The sequence below is a fragment of the Sus scrofa genome, chromosome 9 (genome assembly GCF_054392235.1).
Source record: "Sus scrofa isolate SSC_HxYL_T2T_F1_AM1 chromosome 9, Sscrofa_HxYL_maternal_Yorkshire_Landrace_v2.0, whole genome shotgun sequence".
In the NCBI taxonomy this organism is placed as follows: domain Eukaryota; kingdom Metazoa; phylum Chordata; class Mammalia; order Artiodactyla; family Suidae; genus Sus; species Sus scrofa.
This window is the reverse complement of record NC_139391.1, coordinates 94040005-94054290: the sequence shown is the minus strand read 5'-3', so window position 1 is coordinate 94054290 and position 14286 is coordinate 94040005. Positions and strand designations below refer to the sequence as shown.

Sequence of the window (14286 nt, the reverse complement as noted above, 5' to 3'; positions counted from 1 at the left end):
CCTAATGGCTGCTAAAACAATATAGGGAAGGAGGGCATGGTTTAGGGCTCTTTAAAAATTGGGCACAAACCAAAGTCCGAGTTAAATTTTAATAGAGATTAAGTAAAGGGACATGGCATAAAAGGAGGAAGCATAAGAAGTTCTTTGGAAAAGATGGATCTGAGTAGGGAAACTTGGAAGAGCTTAGAAATATATTAGAAGGAAGTTAGTGCCTGAGGCCATTATCTCAAAACAGGGAGATCAAGGAAATAATACAACTATTGGTATTTATCTTTTTCTCCTAGTTTTTTCCTTGGAGTTCATATATATAATACGAAACTGAATTCTTCATTTATTAGTGTTCTTCATTTACTTTTTTAATTATACATGAAACACAATTTTACTTTTGAAATAGAAAAAGCATATATAATTAAAATAATTATAATACATCTGTGGCAAAACTTCAACTACTAACATAATTTTATGCAACAAACCCACATCTCAAGTGCGCTCATACAGAATTAGTTTTAAAAATTAACTTTAAGACTTGTAGTTTGGGGAGTTCCTGTCATGGCTCAGTGGTTAACGAATCTGACTAGGAACCATGAGGTTGCAGGTTCGATCCCTGGCCTTGATCAGTGGGTTAAGGATCCGGCATTGCCATGTGCCATGGTGGAGGCCACAGATGTGGCTCGGATCCCGCATTGCTGTGGCTCTGGTGTAGGCCGGTAGCTACAGCTCTGATTGGACCCCTAGCCTGGGAACCTCCATATGCCGCGAGTGTGGCCCTAGAAAAGACAAAAAAAAAAAAAAAAAAAAAAAAAAGACTTGTAGTTTGTTACTAAACTGTAATTCAGAAAATACTACTTTCTAACAGCAGCACTCTGCCTAGATTGGCAAATTCCTCTTTTCTACCTATATCATTCTGCTTAATTTCTTTCAGACTTGTATCAAATAAGCATTCAGCCCACATAAATGAAAATAAGTATCATTATGGGGAAAATCATTTTGTCTAAATAATTTTGCCTCTACTTGCATGTGAAGAAACATATACTTGTATTTATGTTGAGAGAAAAACAGCTTGGCTCTCTTTCTTGTCTCCCCTGTTACTTGTCCCATTGATTAGGTTTGATAGTGTAAAGGTATATTTGGAGGAAAGGCACTGGTGTGATAATACTCAATTCTTATAAAGTGGCTCTGGAAAAGGATGAGAGAATTCTAAGAAAAAATAATTGTCTTAGTTTCCCAGAGGAAGAATCTGATATAGAGACTCTTGGCAGATCATTTGAGAGGAAGTGAGATAAGAATATCAGATAAGGTGCTCAGCAAAGATGTTGATGCAGTTAAGTCTGATATCGGCCAGAACCCACCCAGAAGCTGGAGCAAATTGACACCATGAAGTTGTCACACCTTGAGGGAAGGGCAGTTTGGCTTTTATACCCTCATCCCAGTCAGTTATTGAGCTGCATGCCCTGGAGGGGATAGGGTGGAGGCAGGGTGGGTTAAAGTCTCAGATATCTTTGAGTCCCAGATATCCCTTTGGATGGAAGTCAGTTCTTCTGAGAAGGTGGCATTTATGATTTATTAACAGCCAGAATTCAGAGGGCTGGGGATGGTGTGCCAGCCTATAAAAGGATTCTGGATGGGGTGCCAGCAACATCTACTACAGAGTGATAAATAATTGGAGTAGCAGGCAGAGATTGCTATTTGTCTGCCTATTCTTTACTAAGAGCATCCTAGTTTTGTTCAAGATGGCATTGAGGAAAACTGGAACACCACATTTTCCAGCCTTTTTTGTGTAGTCATATGACTAGTTCTGATGACTGCTATGGGGAAGGCAAAAGTTGCTTAATAGGGCTTCTCTCACAATTCCTCAAAAAGGGGGATGACTCAGCTGGAAGGCCCCTTTTTGCCTTATGCTTGTCCTGATTGTCCCTGCCTGGAACATGGATGTGATGTCTTGGAACAGCAGCAGCCATCTTTAGACTAGAGGTAGTCTTTCTCATGGAGGCCAGCAGTAAGGATGACAGAAGGAAAGGGTCCTAGGCTGCTTGTTACTGTGGAGTTGCTGTCCCTTTCTGGGTTGTCTCTCAGAACTGTTTCTGACATTAAGAGGAAAATTCAACCCAATTTTACTTAAGCAATTGTTTTTAAATGCCCTCTTACTGGTAGATGAACAAAGCACCTCAGTTTTTCATCTGAATTTTGAAAGGTATATTAATAAGAGCTAGTAATAGCAGTATTATTTACAGTGGTCAAGATATGGAAGCAACCTAAGTGTCCACTGACAGGTGAATAAGATGATAAAGAAGATGTATGTGTATATATAAATACAAACAATGGAATATTACTCAGATATTAAAAAAGAATGAAATTTTGCCATTTGCAACAACATGGATGGACTTGGAGCGTGTTATGCTAAGTGAAATAAGTTAGAAAAAGACAAATGATACATCACTTACATGTAGAATCTAAAAAATAAAAACAAACTAGTGAATATAACAAAAAAGAAAAGGCTCACAGATATAGAGACCAAACTAGTGGTTACCAATGGAGAGAAGGAAAAGGGAAGGGGCAAAATATTGGTAGGGGATTAAGAGGTATAAAGTATTATGTATAAAAAATAAGCTACAAGGATACATTGTACAACATAGGTAATATAGCCAATATTTTACAATAATAGATGGAATATAACCTTTAAAATTATATCACTCTGATTTACACCAGTAACTTATATTATACATCAAATATATATCATTGAAAAAATTAATGAGAAATATTTGAGCAGGATTAATGTAAATGCTTTTTCAGAAATGTTAAGCATATTACTTTATATAAAATAGACCATGTACCCTAAAGATACTTTTTTCATGTTTTGCTTTTCCTGGGAAAAGTAAGACTACTGGGCTGTCAGTTCCTGGAAGATAGTACTTACATGTATTTTCTTTCTATCCTCAGTGTCTGAGCCTAGCACTTGGTATACAATAAATATATGATGAATAATTGATATTCTAAGTTGACTATAGTTTTTCATTTAATTTCTGAAATCTTTCTGGCTCCTTATTATTTGGATATTTTTTTTCTTTTAATGGCTGCACCTGTAGCATATGTAAGTTCGTGGGCCAGAAATAGAATTAGAGCTGCAGCTAGGGCCTATGCCACAGCCACAGCAACACTGGATCCTAGCCACATCTGTGACCTATGCCACAGCTTATGGCAATGGCAAATCCTTAACCCACTGAGCCACAATGGAAACTCCTTGCATTTTAAAATAATCTTACATTCCAAAACTTATTTATTGCAGAAGGCAATAGAACTATGTTTACTTAATGATTCACATCTGGATGAAATCATCTAATGTTTCCAAATGTTAAAAAAAAAATGTACCTATAGTGACAATTTTCTTTTCTTACTTGGTCTTCTGATGTTATACTGTTATGCTGGTTTATTTTAAAGCAAGGGTAGTTTCTTTCTAAAGAACTCTGAATGTGTGATGGAATGATACTGAATTGAAATAGCACTTTTGAATGCTACCATTATCAGATGCAAAACTACCAAATTCACTTTTTTTTGTTGTTGTTGTCTTTTTAGGGCCGCACCCACAGCGTATGGAGGTTCCCAGGCTAGGGGTCCAATTGGAGCTACATCTGCCAGCCACGGCCACAGCCACACGGGATCTGAGCCTCGTCTGCAACCTACACCACAGCTCACAGCAAAGCCAGATCCTTAACCCACTGAGCAAGGCCAGGGATCGAACCCATGTGTTCATAGATACTAGTTGGGTTCATTAAGCCACTGAGCTATGATGGGAACTTCTCAGTTGTTTTTTTCTTAATGCTCAGCTCTAGATCAAATTCCACTTCAGCAGATGTTCTTTGCCCCTTTGAGGCTGAGTAACTTTTCACTGAGCAGAACTTCCTCATAATGCCAATGTTAGGAAATAGCACTGATGTCTCTTCTTCTCATTTACCAGGTTTATTAGGCTTTTATTATATGTAATCCTTGTGTCAGGGACAAGTTTCAACCTCCCTTGTTACATAGCAAAAAATTCATATGAGTACAACAGGGTTTTATGCTAGCATAAAGATTTTTGGAGCGCAAAGGGGAAACTAAAGTCACTTTCAACACTGGGCAAGTTAAGAAATGTTAGGGCAAGGCTACACATTCCATTAGTCTGCCCTGCCCTGTTTGGGGCAAACCCAACATGAATCAGTATTTAAAGTAGGCTAGGATGGCATAAATCAAAACTCTAGTTCATAATGGAATTTACAAGAAGAACCATTGCGAAGCCACTACTGATGACACTCATTTGTGTTGAAACAGGCCACCTCAAGAAGGCCACTGTATCAGAAAGTTTTATTATGACTGATTTACACACATTTTAACCAACTTTGCTTTGAAAAAGTTCTGATTGCAGGTTACCTTGGGTGATTGTATAATTTATGCTCTATACCAGAACACATTTTAATTTTAAGGGGGTATTATTACACTGCTGAAACAGGTATAAGCTGGAACTCCTCAGGCAAGCAGAGGCCTCAGGTCACCCTAAATGCACAGTAGTTTGGTGTGTATAATAAGAAATAAAAACAATACACAAGGTGATCCATGGTGAGGTGACAGGAAATGTGAAAAAAAAATAAATAAAATGCCTTCAGTTATTACTAACGAAGGAATCTCTTCACATTAAGGAGGACCTGTCAGGTTTGAAGGATATGTAAAACTCAGAAATCTGGCAAAAATTTGGTTGATCATTTTTAGATTATATCTTCTTTGAAATGGGAAGGAGATGAAAAAGTATAAAGAGTATTTGTCATTTTCATTTGAAAATGACTTTACAGTTCATATTATTTCCTAAAGAGTGAAGTTTCTTTTGGTGGGCCAAGCAGGTATTCAACATAAAACAAGATATTTCCTAAAGAGGTACAAATCCAGTTTTGCATTTGCACCTTTTCTTAAGCATATCAGTTTGTCCTCTGAAATTTACTCACCTGGTGGGAATTTGTGACAAAGTGAGGGAAACTCACAAAGAAAGGTGAGGAGCAATAAACATAGCATCTGTTAGTATTGTTTTTCTACCTCAAACCTGAAACTTGAAAAAGGATCAAAATTTCAAGGTTCAAGGAGGGCTCCAGAGGCCCCTCTGAGGCAAATTCTGGTTAAAGCTGCATTTGTCTAACTTGGAAAAGCAATAGTAGTCATGTGCTTTGTGTCTTGTTTTAACTGGAACTTTTCCATACATTCCAACTGTCCTGTTTATGAGGCACACTCCCTTTTCATAAAAGCCAAAATATTCACCGGTTTCCCACTCTTTTTCTCTAAATAATGTTTTTAATCGAACACACTGGAGTTCCAGGGGCTCTTCCTATTTTCCTCTCCAGCTTTTAGCAGGTGTGAATTTCCTTCCTCCTACCTAAAAAGAAAAAAAAAATCACAGTGCTATTCATGTCAAAATCTCAAATGCCACAGTTAAGGAGGTAAAAAAAGTGCCCCAGGATAGTAGGAATACATTTTGTCATTATATCTTTTAAATTTGAAGTCAAGTTGCAGGTTTGCACTTGATGAGGACAGCAAAGAAACACCTTATATTGTAAAGAATTTTGTTCTAAGTAAAAAAATAAATAAAAACTCAAAGTGAAATTTAGTTCATTCAGCATTTGGTTTTCTTGCAGGTACATTTCAAAGACCCAAAAGGTATGTGTAGTTGACTCTGCCACTTGAAAATCAAATATATATATATGTGTGTGTGTGTGAGTGTGCACTATGATAAAACTGGAGGGAAAAAAACCCTAAATATTTATTAAGTGATTACTCTCTTTTGGGCCCTGTCCTAAGCACTTTATATGTATTATCTCTCTTAAAATGTATAGAGCCCTATGAGGAAAGCACTACTATGCCCCCCCCTTTTTTTGTCTTTTTGCTATTTCTTGGGCCGCTCCCACAGCATATGGGGGTTCCCAGGCTAGGGGTTGAATCAGAGCTGTAGCCCCTAGCCTACACCAGAGCCACAGCAACGCGGGATCCGAACCACATCTGCAATGTACACCACAGCTCACGGCAACGCCGGAGCGTTAACCCACTGAGCAAGGGCAGGGACCAAACCCGCAACCTCATCGTTCCTAGTCGGATTCGTTAACCACTGAGCCACGACAGGAACTCACTACTATGCCCATTTTAAAGATGAGGAACTAACTAAAACTTAGGCAAAGTCTCTACTTAGTCACATAGCTAGTAAGCACAGGGACCAAGCTGGAACCCAGTTCTGACTGCAGAGACTCTTTTCTTAAACACTGTCCTATATGGAATAGAGAATAACAGAAAGACAGTTACACCAAAATATGATTTAAAACCCTTGCTAATTAGTACTATTATTAGTACTATTATTAGTCTTACATGATGATAATAATATGTCATGTAGCTGAAGAAAATTCTTTCATATTCGTAATATGTCATTACTTTTCCTATCATCAGTCGTACTCTAGAGATGAGGATGTTAGATTCTCCCCAGTAGGATTATTTTGTGTCCTCAGTGCCAGAGACATCCCTAAGTACTTCAGTGCCCTTTTCAAAATTCGTTTTATTTTTATTCATTTTATGTGCAAGGAAACTTTGAGTTTTAACACCAAAGCCCCAACCTGAATGTCTTAGCAAGTGCTTGAATCAGATTGGTTGGCACTTTTTCAACAAGGGAGAGAGTTTCTCCTTTTACAACTGTGTTTCCCCAATCTCTTGCCAGGGGACAGTTCTGGGCTACATGCTAATTAGGCAGAAGCACTTGAAATGGTGTTTGCAGTTACAGTTTCCATTCGTGAATTTCCAGTTCTGCCCTGGAAGCCAAATCTGGAACAGGGAAGCAGGCAACTTGTTCTTGTACTAACCGCCTATTCTCTGACCTCAGCTTCATAATGTAACTTTGCTGAGGTTTTGCTTCTTTGCTGATGAAGTAGGGAAAATGCTCCTCCTCTTTGAGTGTATTTTGTATTCATCCACTGACTAGTGAAAACACTAAAAAGTAGAATATGAATTAAAATGACATGATAGGTGGAAAACTTTTGCTTTATAACATATACAATCCTATGGGGACATTTTAAGATACAATTTATAATATGGAAGATGTATTTTTAAGGTTATTCAAAACCATATATGTTAGATATATCAGTTACTCATTAAGGTGGTACCTGTAATACAGAATCATTCATTGTTTTATGTTTTAACCTTATCAGCAAAGAAGCATAAGCAAACTTGCTGGGATGGAGGTGTTATGCATATTTATAGTATTATTTTCACAGTTCTATACATCTGTCAAAAATCAATCAACGCTTTAAATGATCTAAATTTTATCATCAGCATTGTAAATTACCTTTGATAGAGTAACAAGATAAAGGACAGTCAGAGCACAGTGAGGAAATATATTCTATTCCTTTCTTGAAAGTGTATAAAAATAATAAATTACTTTATGTAGTTTTTTAAAAGTAGGCCAATTAACACATTATATAAACCTTCTGACTTACATATGAATTTGTGGCTAATTAACATCATTTATCCCAACACTATGTTTACCTGGTTTATATAACTTCTATTCAGATCAAAGTATAATTTTTTTTTTTTTTTTTTTTTTTTTTTTGTATTTTTAGGGCTGCACCCACGGCATATGGAAGTTCCCAGGCTAGGGGTCTAAGCAGAGCTGCAGCTGGTGGCCTGTACCACAGCCACAGCAACATAGGATCTGGGCCATGTCTGCAATCTACACCACAGCTCATGGTATCACCAGAACCTTAAGCCATTGAGTGGGGCCAGGGATCAAACCTGCATCCTCATGGATACTAGTCGGGTTCATTACTGCTGAGCCACAATGGGAACTCCAATGGGTAAATTATTTTAATGTTTATTCAAATAGACTGAGCTCAACTATGAGATGATAAAATTTTTTTCAAATTCAAACTTTTATATTCTGCTTGTAATTTCTTGCACACTTTCAGCTGCATGAAAAATTGAAAGGAACATGTAGTAATACAAAGTGTAAGATTAAATATCTTAGTAATTAGTACTAAATAAGCAGTAATACTAATATAGTTTGAGGTACACATTTATAATATATTTTATATTCCATTCTCTACAGTAAAAATCTTTTCTATCCTCATGTCAAAGATGATTCTAAATACTTCAGTGTCTCTCTCTTTTTTTTTTTTTTTTTTTTGTCTTTTTGCCTTTTCTTGAGCCACTCCCGTGGCATATGGAGGTTCCCAGGCTAGGGGTCGAATCAGAGCTGTAGCCACCAGCCTACGCCAGAGCCACAGCAACGTGGGATCCGAGCCACGTCTGCGACCCACACTACAGCTCATGGCAACGCTGGATCGTTAACCCACTGAGCAAGGCCAGGGATTGAACCTGCAACCTCATGGTTCCTAGTCGGATCCTTTAACCACTGAGCCACAACGGGAACTCCAATACTTCAGTGTCTCTTATAAAATTCATTTTACTTTTAGACTCAGGCAAAGGAAATTCTGAATTATAATTTTAAAATTTTCACCTAACTCTATCTTATAGGATAGAAATTTAATCTTCTATAATACTTATATTACCTAAACTATTTTAACTGATTGCCCAGTTTACTTCCATTGGCTGGAATTTGACTAGGTACTTCTTTATACATATATGTCAGTGATCAGTGCTTTACCTCATAGTCTTTAGTGCTGTACTTCTTAAGGAGAAGGATATTCTCTTACAAAACCACCACAGAGTTTGTTTTATATTGGACAGGGCATTTTATATTGATACTATATCATGAACTATCTATAGTCCATATTATCCAATGAAATTCTTATTCCATAGTCTCCATATTTCCTAAAATAGTCCAACTATTGATTCCCCTTCATAAAAACTCAGCTTTATTACAGTTTAGCATTCTTTGGGTAAATCTCCAACCTTTGCTTTATCTTCTTGCTCTCACTGTCTGTATGTAGGGTTCTCCCTCCATTCCCACCTCCCTCCCTCCCAGATATATCAACCTCTAATTTTGTAAAGTTCACAGCTCTTATTTAATATGCTGCTCCCAATCGTTATCATCACCAGACACTTTTCTCACTTTTACAATGCATTCATTCATTATCTTGCTTATGATTTTTAGCTTTACCCAATTCTATGAAATCACCCAAATCACCCTCACATTTCACCACCTCCACATTAGAGTTGTTGAGAATCCCTGGGGCCAGGAACTACAGCAGGAAATTCTCATGAGCTAATGGGGCCACTGGATCATGAAACCATGAAAGAGTTCTTAGGCCCAGGGTCCAAAGAGAAGCAGGATAAATAAAAAATTCAAGAGGAGTGAGAGAATGAGACAGAAGGCAGGCTCCTGAGCCAAGAATTTTAAATATGAAATTGAAAACAAACAAGTACTGTTTATGCATCCTAAGCAACAACTTATATCTTAGCATCTGAAGTTGGCTTTATGGGGCATTGTTTCTTCCAGATTTCTCTCTCACCTAACCCCTAGGCCTTGCTTTTGTTCATCTCTTACTGACTTTTTATCATAGTTTCTCACATTCATTATTCCATTTCTTTCTCTTCAAATCTCCAAACCCTTCTGTTAAGTCCTCATACTTAGATATGACCCAGTCTCACCTTCATGTTACCTAGCACATCTAAATAACTTTTTATAAAAACCCAAATTTGTTTTTGTTATCTTTTCAGAGGAAGAAGAGTTTCGTACTTGCCAAGATTATTTCACCATCTAGTGAACTGCTCCCTCAAAGACAAACAATAATTTCCTAATTATATCCAGCAATTAGCATTTAACAATGTTTAAATTGTCCTCCACCTTTTATCAGTGAGTGGGCACTCTATCACTTCTCCCATTGCCACAGTTTATTCTCTTTATATGTCTTTGCCTCTTTTTACATCTCTCTAAACTCTTTACCTTGATGGCTTCATGAACTAACATGACTTTAAGTCTCATCTGCTTGCACATGACCACCAAATTAGTACCTGCAGCTCTAAACTTTCATGAAAGTTTCTGTCTTGAATTTTCAACAATCTGCTAGACATCCCACATAGATTCCTACTGGAAGCTGCAAGTCTCAAATAAAACTCATTTTTGCATCTACCAGTAGCTCTTCCTGACTTGACTGACCTATTTCTGTTAATTACAATATTTTCCTCATTATTGTGCTTTAAATCTTTTTGGTCAATCATGACTCCTCCCTCTGCCATACTCCCAACAACCTATCAGTCACCAAGACTTCTTACTTTTACTTTAATATCTTTAGCATTCATCTCTCTCTTAGTGGACTTCAGCCTGGTTTAAACTCTCATTATTTATCATTTGCTTTCTTGTTAAGAATTTTCTCACAATCTTTTACCTTGGGTATCTACCACTGAAATTCATTATCCATTTGTTCCTCAGTATGTCCAGGGGATTGGTTCGAGGACTCCTCCATACCAAAATTAATGCTCAAGTCCCTTATAGTATTTGCATATAACTTACACATATCCTTCCATATACTTTAAATCATATCCAAATTACCTATGATATTTAATGCAATGTTAATTCTTTGTAAATATTTTTAAATGCAATGTAAACATTATGAAAATAGTTGCTGGCATGTGGCAAATTTGAGTTTTTCTTTTGGAACTTCCTGGAATTTTTTTTTTTCAGAGTATTTTCAATCCATGGTTGAATCCATGAACGTTAAACCCTCAAATATGGGTTATTGCCTACCCTACGGAATAATCAAATAAAAAATTTTCAATGATTTCTCACTACCTGAGTAGTAAAGTTCAAATAAATTCACCTGTGTATAAGTTGACATGTCTTAATCAATATGTATGCCTCCTCTCTCTGCTTGCAGAGTCATCCTGGGCATTTTTTCTCTGTTACAGTCCTTCCAGTCCTTCAGAATCCAATTTAGACAGTTATCTTACTTTTATGTCTCTTCCTTCCTGTCCCCTTCAGGTATTTCTCATCTTACTACTTTTGAGTCCTTATAGAATTTGCATTGTGATCCTTACATTCTGCACTGAATTATAGTTATTTGTATCTGTGTTATTTGTGGGTTTTTTGTTTATTTAGTTAATTGCATTTTATGTAAGTGTGTATAATTTACATATTACACATTTGTAAATATATTTACCAAGAAGCAGATTCTTCCAGGGAGGAGATGATTTAGGTAATTTGGAAAGTCTTCACTAAACCCTTTCATTTGCAAAGCACTGTTGGTTTATACCACCTTTAGGCATAATTCTCAGGTATTGTATACCTCCTCAGACAATCAGCTCCATCCAGGGTCAAGGGTATCCAAAGGCATCCTGCCAAAATTCCATTTCCCACTTGGTAGGATATTGAAGTACAGTGAGCACTCTAACACCAGAACTAAGTCAGGCTTCCTCAGACATTTCTCTTCCTTCCATAGAATGAAGAGCAAGTCTCAGAACCTCCCCCTCCCCCTCACCACTCATCTTCATCACCACTATCTACCTTGAGTTCACAAAGACTACTCTTACTTACCCCTGTTCCTGTCAGTCCCTACAAAGAGTCTAAGACTTGCAAGTGCCCCTCTGATCTTTCATAGGCTCTACATAGTCTTTCTTCTTCTTTCATCTGCACTCTTTTACAATTCCAGAAATCCTCTTCTTGTCCTCTCCAAAAGTCTTAGTCTCTTTCCAGAATTCCTGTATGTCAGTCTCTTCTATGAATTTTCCCATTCCTTCTTGCTCTAATGAAACCTGCATCACCTCTGAGGATGCAGCTTCTCTTGCTTACCTCATGAGTAATGGCTTTTTCTCCTACAACCCTCATACTGGGCCTGGAGGCAGATAGCTGCCTCCTTAGATCTTATTGCCATTTCCAGGGCATTCTCCCTCCCTCACCCCTAACCTCTTCTGGCTTTGACAGTCTTAACTAAGTTATATCACACAGAACCCTGCATTACTCCAGGGTGATAACTTCTCATTTCTAGAGGATATTTACTCCCTGCCTCTTATCATACTCTCCAACATTCCTATTTCAGTTCTTGGCCTTTTCAGTATAAATGCATAATATCTTTGCAGTAGATGCCCCACTTCCTTGTCTTCTTCTCCCAATTATTTTGTCTTCCACTGATTTAGCTACTTGCTAAAGCCATGGTCATAGCTTTAGACCATGTAACTACCAATAGCTGTAACCCTCTACAACCCCAATATTCCCCATATTACTTCCTCTGACCACCACCTCCTGTCTTTCAATTTCACTCACTCTTTCCAGGATCCTGACACCAACAATCTGCCACCTCCAATCTTTCCATCCTCCCATATACTTCACATCTCTTACATCTTTTGATAGCCTCTCTTTTTTCAATCCCTTCTTCTAATTATCCACAAGGCTACCTCTCTCATAGCCTTCAAGATTTTGCTCAAACATCCCCTTTCTTAATGAGGTCTAGCCTGTCTAATCCATTTAAAAATGGCAACTCCTGCCTAAACCCTAATCCTGCTCTGTGAACATACTATCTAATGGGAGATAGTATGTTCATATAGCATGTTTCCTCTCCTCCTCCCCCTCCCTCTCCCTGACTTGGTGTGTTTACTTCTGCATCCTTTAGTTACCTTTCTCCCAGTGCCCAGTGCTGTCCCTTTCTCTCAGTCAACTCTGGAAGCTAGCTCAGGAGTCTTCCCATTGGGGAAGATCTATCCTGCTACTGCACTTATTCTCTGTGACCACTCTGCACTGCTCCCCAAGAGACACACGAAACATTCTTTTCTTTTTTGGGGCAAGTTGTCTCTGAATCTTGCCACTTTGATATCCCCACTCTACTCATTCAATAAATTAATCCTTATATTTCTGTTCGTCCTGTTTAACTAGCATTGAGTTTCTGCTAATAGCTAAGAATGCCAATAGCTAAAGACAGTACAAGAAATAATGTATACCTTTAGGGTAAGGACTCTATAACCTGGATTTGCTTTATGTTGATGCATTTTATGATGGTTTCTAAGAATACACTGTGCCTAAAAAGCTGAAATGTATGTATAGTAAAATCTTAGTAGCTGAAACCTTAAGTTAATCAAGGCTTTTCACTTTAATTCTCTGCTAAAGCATAGGAAAATTTAAAATTTAAGTATTAATATTTAAAAGGGATTTTGAAGTTCGGTCTTGGCATCAGAACATGCTTGACCTATATCCTGTCTACTTCAGAAGAAGTCTAAAGCCCTACAATGCTAATGACCCAGACCACCCACCTCAGCCCCACATCACTGTTTTGTGTCATGTACTCACAGTTCCCAAAGCTCAGCTATCCTTTTAACATGGTATTTTATTTCTCCATACCCACAGCAGCTAGTACAATCCAAAATGTTTTGAGTAGGTACTCAAATAATATATTTTGATTTATTGACTGACTGATAACTGTGAAGCTTTCCTCAAATCTCAGAGTCTGAGAAACATACTTACCAAGACAGGAAAGTTTACCAATATGTCTTTAAAAGATTTTTAAAAGAAAGTATCAAAATATGAATGTCCTTGGATTTCATTAATTAAGATACCACCTTTCACATGGACTCTGGCACCCCAGAGTTTTACTGTAACTTTCTCACCTTCTCATGGGCAACACTGTTCCTATTATTAAAAGATTTCTTAAGTATAAAGAAGAGAATGGGCAAAGATTTGGTCAAAAGAGGAAAGGACATTATCATCTGAAAATTCCACTTCTGAAGGAATTTGATGGCATTCATCCATTCATGAATTATTTGGTAATTGTTTAATACCTACTCTAACTATAGCATTGTACAGGGGCTTAAGAATAGGGTATGCACCTTGCAGAGCTTACAGAATGATAGAAAAAACTGACAGATGACATAACCTTAACAAGTGTGCTGTGCAAAGAACAGGATGGGTGCTATGGCAGCAGATGACAAGGAGAAGCTAAGAAAACTTCCTTGAGCAATTTTCCAGGTCCTTTTATTACACAACTGAATTTCTATTCTGTCTGGTTTCTAAATACATGCTGTCTGTTAGACATCACACAGTATTGGTTAAGTTGCTACTAAGAGTCAGCCCATTCAGCTGGGTCAGTTAAATCTGGCAAAACAGCAGCAACCATTCAGAAAAATGAAATCATCCTCCAACATCCAACACCCCAGGTCTAATCCCTGAACTCCTCTGTTTTCTACTCAGCTTCCCCTTGAATCTCAGAAATCTTTTGTCTTCCAGAACTTATCTACCCTTTTAAAGTTCAACATTTCTGCTAAAGATTCCCAAGCTCCCTTCTTAAATAGATAAACATATGATTATTTTTGAATGGTAAATAGGAGCCGCTTCCTCACCATGACCAAGGCTCT

The 14286-nt window shown here is 37.6% G+C and overlaps 1 protein-coding gene across 6 annotated transcripts in view; it reads right to left on the bottom strand.

Annotated features, from left to right (window-relative positions):
- The window catches only part of ITGB8 (integrin subunit beta 8), a 105292-nt gene that overhangs the window by 74498 nt on the left and 16508 nt on the right, over positions 1-14286 (bottom strand). Inside the window, exon 2 of one of the 6 annotated variants that reach the window (XM_021101904.2) lies at positions 5275-5389. The gene's annotated coding sequence lies outside the window, so the exon portion shown is untranslated. 6 annotated transcript variants of the gene reach the window in all.